Source organism: Linepithema humile, chromosome 7 (genome assembly GCF_040581485.1).
Source record: "Linepithema humile isolate Giens D197 chromosome 7, Lhum_UNIL_v1.0, whole genome shotgun sequence".
NCBI lineage: Eukaryota > Metazoa > Arthropoda > Insecta > Hymenoptera > Formicidae > Linepithema > Linepithema humile.
Window position 1 is genome coordinate 2210637 of NC_090134.1, and position 11558 is coordinate 2222194.

The window sequence follows — 11558 nt, forward strand, 5'->3', positions numbered from 1 at the left end:
TCTCGCCATCGCGGCTCCGCGAATCACGAGGCTCTGACGACGCCCTGCGAGTCACGTAGGCAACGTGGCTCTCAGGCGGCGGCTCCGCGTCCCTACGAATGATGCAAACGACGACATTTATTAGTGAACTCGTGTATGACGCAAACTGGGAATCTTGACCGCGACGGTAACATAATGCATATATATCATGCGATATATCATTCAATACGCAATACCTCGCGTGATTTTCCAGCTTTATATGTGCAGCGCGAAACGTCGAAATCTGTCCTCTGCATCGCCTGCGATTGCTTTTGTAACCTTTACGGGTTTTTTATTTTTTATTTTTTTCCCCTTTTTTTATTGTTTCCGAGTTCGCACCGAGCAGTTGTAGCGAGTTACCTGATTTTTTTTCCGTCGATAAGGCGAACCTCGTTACGCGAACATTGATCAGTTGCATTATCTCTCCCTTATTAACAAATTACAAGAGATGGGCTTCATATCTTTCGCATTTATCTCGTATATTTAACGCGAAATGACAGCCTCTGATTTTGATCGCGAAAGATATGAGAGTCGCTGACTCTGCTCTCTCTCTGGTCGCCGGCTTCGGCCGCGCCATGTTGCGCGTAATAATACGAAGCGTCGAGCATTTACTACGCCGTACATCCTGAAAAAAATCATTCTTTCGTCTTTCACAGGGCGTCACTTGGCACGGCGTTTACGTTCGTCCCTGTTTACAAAGTTAGATAAAGACGGCGGGTGATGCCGATGCCGGTTGCGTGGCCGCTTGTTTTCGGTAATGTAGATGTGTGCGCAAGGTGCTCTCCGGTCACGTACGTCGCAGTCCGACGCGTAAGTCGTGCGCAGTCGTGGTGGCGACGAGCAAGGGGGACATCGGCAGCGAAACATTCTACGCAAGAAACATTTCAGAGCCAGAAAATATAAAATAGCTTTATCTTCCACCCTATTTCATGCGAATATAGGTATAACGTCGAATTTCCATATTAATTCCATGACGATTGTGTATTACATATGTTCCGAATTCCTTTCAATGATTTTGCACGTGAAATTAGGAACGAAATTCGAAATTTATATGCGTGTGCGCTTTCGCATACATTCACTCGCTCCACGCAATGAATATGTACAAGGTAGTTAATCAAACGCCCACTTGTTTTCGATCGTTCAGGGTTCGTCACTGGTAGGGTAAGATCGCGGTATCAATTTATCGATGCGAGTGGAGTATATTGTTACGTAAGCGTCATCAGCGACTCGATAACCCTAGACGCTTTCCCTCGCCCCTGACGCCTCGGTTGTTGCGTTGCGATCTTAATCGTCTCCGCGCGATGCCGCCTCTGAAAGTGCGGGTTTCGAGGAAGTTGACTCCTCATGATTAGAATCATTCGTCTCCTTGAGAATCCTCCCGTCCGCCTTGACGTGTTCTTCTCTAGGTTCAACAACAGCCGACACAAACGTTATCTATCTATGCAAACAGAATCTCTCGTCATTAAACATGAGTTATTGATACTTGGATATTTAATCGTTTTCGAACAAATAAATCTAAGAGCACCTTGCGTACACATCCAACAGACAAGCTTGCCGAGCTTTATTGTTTCTGGAAAATGCTATGCGATAAATATCGATACGACTACGAATTGCAATGTGCACGACGGTTGAATTTGAAAAGCATGCCTTATTTAAGGAGCCGGCGTGCGAGAATCACGTCATCGTGTTGCGCAACTCGGTTGGACAATGGGATAACAAGGTCGGAACGACACAGTGTTATTGCCAGTTTGCCGAACTTTGTTTATAGCTTTTAGACGCGGCGCACTTTCTCGCGTAAACACAGACCAGTGCCAATGAGAGTTCTAACACGTTTGCGCGTATGTTGCCCGAACGGATAGGTCTTTTGAGAGACGATCGCGAGATTTATTTACACGCACGCGGGCAAAAATAGTACGCTATCGCGTTAAGCGCCACCAGATATCGTTCGTGCAATATGGGATTAACATTTGCATCATGCCTTTATCTTGGCGAAAGCATCAGCCGACTGATTAATTTATTGCGTGAGAGAAAAATGGTGGGGAGAGGAAAGGGGGGAGAGAGAGAGAGAGATGTAAATGCGTATCATAATAGTCTTAATCTCTGCTTTCACTGATATTTTGTACGACTGCTTCAAGGTCAGCAGCAAAGGAGAAGAAAACCCACGTTGGCGAAGTTTCGTCTTACAAATATTATCGGCCAATTTTGAGTCACAAAAATCTTCATCGGTCACACGTTCATCAATAACCATCAATGAATATCAGCGTCGAGATCAAGTTTTTTTTGCGACGCTAAATGGGACATCGAGAAATTTATCTTTATTGGTGAGTTCTATAACTTCTTTTTACTAATTAGTTTTTATTTTACTAATTTAATGCTATGAGATGATATACCAAATATGATTTTTTTATGCCCGCAAATTGATTTCCCAACAATATTAAATGTAACGCATGTTACATAGATACGTATTTCGTGATATATATGCTATCTTGTTGTTCCTTGAAATTCGACACTTATTAAATTACACTCTTAAAATATAATAATCGCGATTGGTTCACTTAATTGATAATCAATTAAGTATGTATACATTTTGCTGCGCAATATTTGCTGTCGCAACAATTAAACCACTAGTGCATTACGAACGCAAATTTGTGAACAGCGTCTTCAAAGGGCTGCCGATCAATTCGATAACTGTTTTTGCGCGATAACATTTCCATTCCGAGTTTAGAAATGACGATCGCTCGATTCGCGACCGATCCTTTCCGTGAGAAAATTCCTTTCGGATTTCTCGCGCACGTATATAGAAATTTTCAAAGATTGTTTCTTTTCGACTCGCACGTTCTCGTCCCTAATACACACACAAAAATGTACGAACCGGTTTCTGCACGTGGCATGAGTCGTTCGAATGTGACCGGCGAACCAGCGGAATTCAACTTACCACCACCATCATAAGCGCCATGCGACTTTCTTTTTGGCTATCGGACATCTCGGTCGAATTAGCAGGTCGTAATATTTAACACTGCCGTGTCTTTCGGTTCTATTTGACCGAAAAATTCTACTTGACCCGTCGCTACCGAAATCGTAGTAATTATATCGATATTGAATCGGTATTTTCTTCGAGCATGTCGACTGCCACAATCTTTCGCGTTTAGTTGGCGCACCTTGCGACAAAAAGTGCTCGGAAGCATAATTTATGCATTATAATCAGAGCGTGATTTCGTTTAAAAATGCGCAAGTCAAGTGCGCAGAACGAACGTTTCCTATTTCGTATGACGAAACATCAGGTGCTATCTCGCATTCATCTCATAATTATCCACGCTTGTATTTTCGCGTTCCGATACGTGTCAATAACTAATATTTATCATGATAAAGGTGTTGCTATTCGAGTCTCGGCTTTATATCGCTTGCGATGTATGTAAACTCGACCGAGCGAGTCAATAAAAGGCAATGCGCATAATCGCTACTAAAAATTAGCGCTAATTGTCACGACGCGACAACGGTTCATCTGCTTGATAAAAACGTGTTGATTTTAATGCACGATAATTAAACTGCCAAATCCCATCATTTTAATGAGGAGGCGTCGTCGCGCTCGCCTTATGACTCACAAATGTTATGATTATTATACATAACAGTCTTGCAGCAAGTATCCATGAGCGAGACTTGTGTACTTGTATATATCTTTTTCAAACAGGCCACCAACGCCTGCACGTTATTCCGACACAATATCGCGCGATTAGTCATTTGTACTAATTTACTGCTCAGGTGCACGTGTAATGCTCAGGCGACACTGTGCAGATGTCGTGCACACTTGCGCATTACATTTGCGTGTCGGAGAAAATATATTTCCGCGACGTATTTTTGCGAGCCCGATGTTTCCGCGCGATTGTCGCATCAAGGTACACTCGAGCGCGGAATGCGCCAATATAAACAGCGTGAAAAGATTTCGGACGGAGCTGTACCTTTTTGCGCACGATAGAAATGGACGCGTGCGTCGTATCGTCTCCGCGTCGACTTAAAGGAGAACGATCACGATGCGGTTAGAACGTAGTATTACGTAAGCGAGGGGTACGATCAAGGCGAAGCGATGACACGCCGGCCGGCCGGCCGGCCGGCCGGCGAACATGCGGGTCTCGTTCGTTTTTTTTTTTTTTTCACGACACGCCTAATGAAGCAAACACTCGCGCAAACACTTGCAAATAAAGTATTTGTCTTGTACACCCTGCCACTTGCACGCGCAGCGCGCGATTATTCGTACAATCTGAATAACGCAATATTTACGGAGATGAATCACATTTGCGGTCTCCGCGTACGCACGTGTGTACACACACGTCGTATCTTTTGGGCAAATCTATCGAATCCGGGAGACCGAATGTATCGCGCCGCTATCGATAAGGACGTGGTCGCGAAAACAACGCTCTTTCATCCGGGGCTCATCATCGCCGGTCGACGCTGCGAAAAAGTGCCTTGATAAGAAGGATTTTATGCGCGTGGAAACTCTTTTTTAGATAATAATGTTTGTTACATTAGGTGATTATATTCTTATCGTCGAAATTGACCTATTTGCCACGCGCGATTACGTGAGACTTTATATCGCGTTTAATAGTCTTGAATGTCTAAATTTAACTCTTCGCTATCGAAAGAAGAATAAGTAATGTGATATTGGAGTGAGTAATTGCAAATGGAATGTAATTTTCTGCGTATGGAAAAATATGAAAATTAGAAAGCGTTATCTATGAGCTCACTATTTTGCCAACAAATAAGATAAGACGTTTTTCTTTCTTTCTCCTCCCCTCTTTCTCTCCCCCCCCCCTCTTTCTTTCTCTCTTACGCGCGTCTATTCCTTTTCGTCTTTCAAACACAAATTTTATGAACCTGGCGACCTTCCGATTCGCGATCTCACGCATCGAAATACGCATGAGGAAGAAACTTATTTTATCGAAGACGGCACGAAGGACGTGAAATACTCGGTAGACACAACGCACACATGTCGCCGACGATATTTTATTCTGCGCGTCGTAAAATCGCACACTTCGTGTCGCGCCAATAACTTTCCGCTCCAATCGCATCGACATTTGCCAGCGACGAAACGAAACACATTTTTACATCACCGTCGATTAAATATCGCCGGCCGGCGTGCAAATAAATTTTTAACAAAACACATCTGCACTCGGAAGGAAAGCGAAACTATTGATTTTTATCGATTATCAGTTTCGATAATACGTGAATAATTCAAAATCTAATAATATTCGAAGCGAGTTACGATATCGATATATAAATCCAAAAGGTGTGGGCGAGGCTGCTATGTATAAATAACGCGTCATATAACGCTCAGCTAATTAATTAATGGTGATAAGCACCGTTCAACTGCATGTTTAGAATCGCATGTCAAACGCTGATAAATTCTCCGATTGTATATGTACATTACGGCCACAAAGTTTGTGATATCGCGCGCGGTGCGTGTACGAGCGGCCGAATATTACGAAATTCTATTGCGATGCTATTCATGCCGATTATTATGCATATCGTTGCTTAATTATTCAAATGACATTAAAGAAGATATAAACATCAATATCTGAACAGTAGGTGACACAGGTAGTGTCTTCCGAAGTGCAGCTGACTGAATTCCGGTGAATTAACATTAGTTATGCGAAATTAAATAATTTATTAAATAATTTTCGCGTTCAACGCGAGTGATCATTTTGGCGAAAACTCATTGGCAAACGATAAATCACTTCGTCTATTTTTTTTTTCTTTTCTTTTCCGTCGTGAGGTACGCAGAATGAATGACTCACGAAAATAGTATCGCTGGGGAGAGAAAGGATTACGTGCCGGCGTAGCTCGCTACTAAGAAGTTATTTACGCTTGAACGTTTGCAAGGATTGCTGTTATTAGCAACACACGCATTATTATCCAGGCTAGAATAAATAGTTGCCGCATATGTTGTGCTGCTTTTTTTGCAACGACGAAGCTAACGCGTAGTGTTAAATTGTACGTAATGATTGATTACGTTATTTGATTGATTGAAGATTATCTGATACTGTCGCAATCGCGTTTATTTACTGATCAAAATGCTTCGTCGACAAAGATAAGTAACCATAATAATAAGCGTCTATCAAGACGTCTTGACTTTTTTTTTCTCCACTCAAAATAAGCGCAAAACACTTTACAAGCGGATGAGAGACATGAGTTAAATATGTAACATATAATGTAATGCAAATTAAGAAATAATATTGTGAGTCATGGGAGTACTATTGTATCGAAGTATTTTAGTCGCGAGCAGTCTCAGTGACCTTTGAAATCGATTTATCACCTATTGCCATCCAATCTGGGACTGAAGAGCTCAATATCACTTGACCCGAAACCGCTGTTTTTGTTCGTCGAAATATAGTGTTGAAATATGATGATTCCCGAGCGACAGCGCATCTGCATATTTCTTTATGTATATTTTTGTTTTATATTTTTGTCTTTTCATTCCGATTATAATGATTATTTTGAAAGTAATGAGTGCGCGAAAAAATTTTAACACGCTGCAATCGTCGTTCTTCTTTACTGCGCGCTCGGTCGATCGCTGCGTGCAAGTTACTTTTTTTTTTGCAAATCATCGCGATACGCGCGGTGGTTTTTATTTTAATCTTAATTAATTAAGATTCGTAATGCCGAGTCGCCTATAGACATCCGTCGAAATTTTGTAAATGCGCAGTAAGCACACGTTATGCGAGGTCATCGACGTGATTTCTGCCCGACTGATTTTACCTTATCGCTGTCTGTGAACAAAGAATATTTGTATTTCGGGTAGAAATATGAATAAACGTTCTCAAGCGGTGCAACCAGCGAGTAGAGATAATTATACAATACTATGCGTAAATATGTTATGAAAACAACAAATTGTTTTGCATGTCGATGCACATTTGCGTTATCTAATCGTAGGATTTCACGATGTCTACCGATAAATTTATACGTGCCTACTCGAAAGAGAGAATATTTCACTATTTTCTTGAAAGCCGTCATATGCAATCGTCGATACGTGCATTCGCAAGTCGTGCAAGCCCACGATTGGGAGAACGCACGTTTCCGTAAATTGAATTCGGATGTGAATTTGCGCGGCAAAATATTTACCGAATAAATTTAATATACGTGTAATTTGTATTGCGTAATCACTCCGTGACGCATGGCAAATAAATACACGCACTGATATAAAGTTTGATCAACAATCTAGCAGAAGTAAGTTCACAAAACTCGAGTAAACACGTGATATCGTTTACGATTAAACGACTCCCGATTAAAAAACGTAAATACCGCTGCGATTTAAAGCATGAAGCGTAATCTGATTCGGCAATGATCGTTGCGTTCGCATTTTATTCGCATTTTGTAATTCTCATGGCCCGGAAATCGATACACTCGAATTCCAAGAACGCGAAGAATTTGTGCGAATGTGCCGCTCGCCGGCGAATAGCTGTCTTTCTCTTCTCGGTTCTTGAGCGTGCAGAAAATTTACTCTTTCGCTCAAACTACTCGACATAACGAGAACAGCGGAACATACCGGTTTTATCCGGCATAGTACGATCAGCCGCGGATAAAAATAATACGGGATTCCGTTGTACCACCAAAATTCACTTTACTTCTGTTAAAACTTTTCTTCTTGAAACGTTCTGTTCTTGTGTACTTACGCGTTTATCGTACCTCTCGTATCTACTGGGTTAAGTGAAACGCTCTCTGAAATATAATGGAATACGCATTTTTATTCAAGGTCAAAGCAGTGCCGTGATACGTTAAGAGCGTTATCTTTTTTGAGTCGCATGCGTGAGAATATTGCGTATTGCGGCGTGACGATAAGACGACGTTATCGCACGTGAAACAAGAACATAAGCGCACGATGAGATCATTTCGCGAGTCTCTCCATCGGAATTGTAATCACTTCGATATATTTTCGATTTGATTTTTCACGAGGAATCATTCTCTTTTCACATCCTGTACGTGCGATGCAGGTTATATAACCATAAAACATTACGCTAATTAAAAGCAAATGCTTCTATTTATTTTTAATTACTCAATGAAACAAAGTGTACTCGAGATTTGCTATCTATCGCGCCTTAATCACAAAATTTTTATATCAGTATATCTGATTGAAAATCGTATATGCAATATTTCTATTGATAAATATGCTACGTCTTATATTGATCTTATTATTTATATCGCAATTTTATATCGCAATAATTGAGATTATATCGTCTGTTCGACTGAATAATCAATCTTAATACTTACGTGATAATATTGATTACATTTAGACGTAATACACACTATTGTATAATAATATTATTAGCTGTTAATCTTGAATTCTTTTTATCGATCTTTTTTATGAACTCATATATATAATGTCTTGAAGTGATATCCGGTTTTGGAATGTTTATAGGAATACTATTTGCGTGAGAAGTTTTTATATTGCAGTTAATAATATCTTATAAGTTTTTTTGCAATTGAGTCAGTCGTCATTAAACTACAGGTGTACTTTTTTTGTCTTAAAATATTTTGTATATTTTTACACGCACGACACACATGTTTAACATCTTGCGAATCGATTTGTCGACCAGGAAGCAACATTCAGCTCTCGTGTCATTATGAGAGCGATGAAAGAAAGTGAGAGATAGTCGTTTCTTCCAACAATACGTAGCACGATATTTATGTAAACGTCAACGACAAAACGATCGACGTAACACGAGATTATCCACAAGATTTTTCACGAACTCAGCCGTTCTCAAGCTTCTTTCTGATACAAACGTAGTAGAATGTGCCTGGCATCGCGATACAAATAGTCGTTCCATCGCATTCATGGTCGACGTTATATTTGCCAAGATCGTCCTCCACACGCAGTTCACGTGTTCGACAGTGCTTCTAGTATAAATATTTGAAACGAATCGCATTGGCGAACGGTGGTGCTAGAGTGGTGCGCTTCTTTGTCGAGATTGAGCGTTGTTCGCGCTCCGCGATTTGGTTTGCATAGGAATCTTTTTTTAGGCGCAATATTCGCTCGTCGATGAGACAAATTTATTCGATAATTGCATCATGATGTTACACGTAGCGATTATGTAATCAGCCTGTATTGACGCATAATTTGCTTTAATTCTTCATCGATTCTTCGCGTATCTTTTTTAAGATATGGTAAAATCAAAAAGTGTAAAGGAATCTTTTGATTTCCAATCAATTGGAAATGTCTCTTCAAATATTTGAGAATCAAGAAAGTTCCTTTTGACTTATGTATGTATGTTACGCTTTGATTTGCCGAAGAATCCTTATACGTAAATATATTGAGTAATTGCATATAATTACTCAGCACATATGTCAGTTTTTCAAGTGATTTTCAGAAGCAAAATGTATGTGTGTAATTAAACAAATTCCAGAATTCTCTACACATACACACTACGGAATGAAAAAGTTTCATAATTTTATTTCAAATGTAAAAGGAAAAAGTTGAAAGCAAAACCAAATTTTCAACTTTATATTTGAATTCATTCGCAAAAAACCAAAGCTGGAAAAAGTTAACAATTAGAAACATATTATTAACTTCATTTCATTTTTCTCACTATTCCATCTCTTTCCGCTGTAGAATTTGTGGTGCATTATACGCACTGTTTCTGTAAAATTATGTTTGATTTAAAAAATTGTAATATAGTGTTACGCATGAATTTCTCACTATAAAGTTTTTACACACTTGTACGATGTTGTTTTACCATTGACACGAGACGTAATCAAAGAGAAAGGAACGAGAAACTGCAAGTTAAGACATAATGTCGCGAGGGACGCGTAAATAGGCTGATTCGTACGCGCAAATAATTGCGTACTTTTGCAGTGTAAACGCGAAAAAGACCAAGACATAATTCAGTTGCAAGGAAACGCTTCGCGGGAATTGCATAACACGATCAATGCAGTTTTGTGCATCATGCCAAACAATGTTATGCTCGATGAATTCGGTAACGTCTTTGCATAACGCTGCATTATCGCGCCTTTATCGCATTCAGTAAGAGCAGATTAGCCATGAGGGTCTTCATCGATTGAAATTCTGCTTGTGCAACATTTCGATTTATAATAAGGTGCGTAATATTGTGCTCCGGTTATAAAATTGAATCGATAGCGTGAAGCGATTACCGCTTGCGGCGATAAGATTGCGATGCTCGCTATAGGGATTTAACACGAAATCACGATTATCTATTACAAAGGAGTGAAGCTTATCGTTAACATTTTTCAAACACGATCGAGCAATTGAATAACGCATCAACGGTCACTCGGGTCAATAACCGTTCGGTGAAATCGTTGTCACGTTGTCGCGCGAGGTGTGTAAATCGCGCTTCCTTATCTTGTTGTCGCATCACCGTGGATGCGAATTAAAGTCGCCGATGACAATTAAGAGTTATTATGAGTTAAAATCAGCTCGCGGACTTTGACGGGCGAATAATGTGACTGACGTTCGTTGAGTGTCGTTGATCAAAATAGAATTTTTCAATGCTTTTCCTCTTCGTAATGCGTAACGCCATTGTCGCAAGAACAAATTTATTGGCATTTAATGTTATTTAATCGCGATAATAATGTCGCAATAATAATATCCTTTTCACGCGACGCAGCGACTTTACGACATCAGCTAGAAAAGACGGAAAATCATTACTACGGGTGGTGTGACCCAAAGTGGCTTAGGCGCTTACAGATTGTAAATTTGAAACCTCCCAAGAGCGTTCTCATTACATCATGACCTCTGACCTATTTACGGATATACGCATACAGGCGTGTTTATTGGTAGATCGCGCGCGTCGACGTGTAAAATTTTTCTAGAAAAAAAAAAGGCTGAAAGAGGCGCATAACTCGCGACTATATTGTATTATTGCGCAACGCGGCAACTATAGAAAAGGTGAAGGATACAAAAAAAGAACGGTCACCAGTGTACGGCAGCGGCCGCTGATGAACCACTTTTCTCTCTCGCAAACACGTAAAGCCATTATTAGCTGTTTTCGCTGGACATAAACACATCTACAAGCAGTGTGTCCGAGGGTTTCGTCGCGTGTTAGTCCCATCGCGTTTCAGCTCTCAAGGATTCATTCCGAACTTCCTCGATTACATCCCAGCACTCGCCTTCGTATACAATGACACAAGTTCGCACGTACGCGCCGGTAAACACGTACAGCTCATAAATTAGCGCAAGCCGCGCTTTGCATACGTTACATACGCAAGTAAGCGAGCGTGTACTTTCTCGTATACATTGTTACGCGTATATGAACGCGTCTCCGTCGATAGCTTCCTTTCACGATTGTTGTAACGATGTTGATTGCCCGTTTACCTGATGTTGCGCAGTCAACACTATGATAATCGCATTTTAAAACTAGCACGCGCAATCATGGATCGTGAGTCACGAAGTATCTTCAATCGTAATTAACAATAAGCTTCAGTGAGCAAAGTGTTGGCAGATTGATTGCAAATGCGATCAAACCTGCTGCTAACATTGCTAAAATTTAGCTATCCGCTGAGTAAACGAATAAATCGTAGGATTTCAATTTTTTTTT

General features: G+C 40.4%; 1 long non-coding RNA gene across 3 annotated transcripts in view; it reads left to right on the top strand.

The window, feature by feature from the left end:
• Positions 1 to 11558, top strand: part of LOC137001010 (uncharacterized) — a 63074-nt gene that overhangs the window by 21944 nt on the left and 29572 nt on the right. For 2 of the 3 annotated variants that reach the window (XR_010891170.1, XR_010891169.1), the window contains exon 3: positions 2154 to 2339. This is a non-coding gene — a long non-coding RNA (uncharacterized lncRNA). Of the gene's footprint in view, positions 1 to 1654; positions 2340 to 11558 lie in introns of those variants that run through there. The other variant, XR_010891168.1, reaches the window with a different exon arrangement.